The sequence below is a fragment of the Chrysochloris asiatica genome, unplaced genomic scaffold (genome assembly GCF_000296735.1).
Source record: "Chrysochloris asiatica unplaced genomic scaffold, ChrAsi1.0 scaffold00334, whole genome shotgun sequence".
In the NCBI taxonomy this organism is placed as follows: Eukaryota; Metazoa; Chordata; class Mammalia; order Afrosoricida; family Chrysochloridae; genus Chrysochloris; species Chrysochloris asiatica.
The window spans coordinates 1,043,611-1,045,677 of record NW_006408852.1 but is presented as its reverse complement, the minus strand read 5'-3'; positions in this window follow the sequence as shown (position 1 = coordinate 1,045,677).

Genomic DNA, 2,067 nt, shown 5'->3' with positions numbered 1-2,067 from the left:
AGCTTGCATCAAACTTGTATGTCTGTCTTCTTTGTGTTTGCTTCTCTGTCTCTTTCGCCTGCCAGATTTCCCCACTTCGTGAAATTTACTCTAATGTAGAGGCAGTTCCCTGACATTTAGACATTAATTATTTATTTGAAGGGAAAAGGAATCAGAAGACATATCAATAGTACCAAATATTTATTGATACTACACAAAGAGTAGGGAAACATGTAGCATTTTTTTTTTTTTTAATATAGAAAAAGAACACATATACATGTTGTTGTTAAGTGCCGTCCAGTCAGTTCCAACCCATAGTGACCATGTGGGTTAATTCTCTGGACTTTAAAGGACTTCTGAGGAACAGTTGGTGAGCTGAACCACCGATGTTAGAGTTAAAGCCAACTTTGCTGTCCAGCGCATTAACCCCCAGGTCCACACCAGGACTCCATATATGCATTGTTGGTATTGTTAAATGCCATCAAGTGGGTTCCTACCCATAGTGAACCTGTATAGGGTTTCCAAGGAGCAACTGGTGAGCTTGAACCACCGACCTTACAGTTCAAACGACTTTGCCATCCAGCGTGTCAATATACAGCACCAAACCAGAACTCATATATATTTTTCTGTATGTGTTAAAGTTTTTGAGAAAACCAGAGAAAAAATATTCCAGAAATTCCTGACTCAAATTTTGAGAACTTCCATTTTTGATATTTTGAAATTTCCATTTTATGTCAAAGATTAGTTTCTGTCTCAGTCAAATAAGCCATTTTGCTCTCTGGAGCAATTGTTCCCTGGGCAGGATTGGATGGTATTGAAATGCTGTCTACATTTAATGCTTGCTTCTCTCACATTGAATCAGTTGTGCATCTCACTGGTAGCTAAGATAACCATCTATCAAAAGGCTTCTTAGATGCTATTAATTTGATAAACTATATAATTAAGCATAAGAAATAGTCTGATGTTGTACAGTACATTTTAATAGTGTGTCTTATCATGGGTCAAAAACATATGTTTTTAAAAATTGTGGCAAAAGTGAGACCTTATTATACTGAGTGAAAAAAAAATCCGTCACAAAAGGAGAAATATTGTATGATCCCATTTATATGAATTATCTAGAAGAGGCAAGTATATAGAGACCAAAGTTTATGAATGGTTACTGGAGTGGTAGGGGAAATAAGGGATGCTCTGATTAGAGGACACAAAGTTGCAGTTCAGACTGATGGAAGTGCTTGAGAAATGTATAAAATTGATGGCTGGACAACATGATGAATATGATTACAGTCACTGAATTGTGCATGTAAACACTGTTGAAATGGCAAAGGTTTCTTAACATACATATTTATCACAATTGCATATATACTTATTATAGTTAATGAGAATACTTATTATTAATATGTTCCAGTGGGATATATTGTTTTATCAAGAAGCATGCAAATTAGATTGAAAATGTTATAGAATGCAGCTCACAAACTGTCTAGAGGGGCTATCCTATTAACATAAATGACAGAGAAACAGTCTAAATTTAAGGATAATATAAAAGAGGTTGAAGGACACTGTGAACTGCAGACCACCTAACTTTTCTGGAAGTGCAGGATCTATTAATCCATTGCCAATTATTGCCTGGTGGAAAGGCAGATTGTGAAAGTTAAGGTTGTATGCAAGCTTGGCTGGACAATGATTCTTAGTGGATTGACAGTTGTGATGCAGTCATCCCCTATTATGAGATCCACAAGGATGCAATCATCTCCATAATGATATCTGCTATGAACATCCTATCTATTAAGGGAGTGTATTCTTGAGGCTATGACCTGTTTCCAATACATATGGACATTGTGGAAAAGGTTTTTTTACATTTTTTGAAAAATCTTTTTAATGTGATTTAATTGAAGGTTTACAGAGATGATCAGTTTTGCATTCAACAACTAATACACTTTGTTTCATCTCAATGATTGCCATCTCTTCCATGTGATAATGCTTATCCGACTTCCTTAGGTAAATATTGCCATTTTGGTCTTATATGAATGGCCATTCCATGGTGAGCATACCTTACTAGTGCTATTGTATGTCCTACATACCTATCTACTG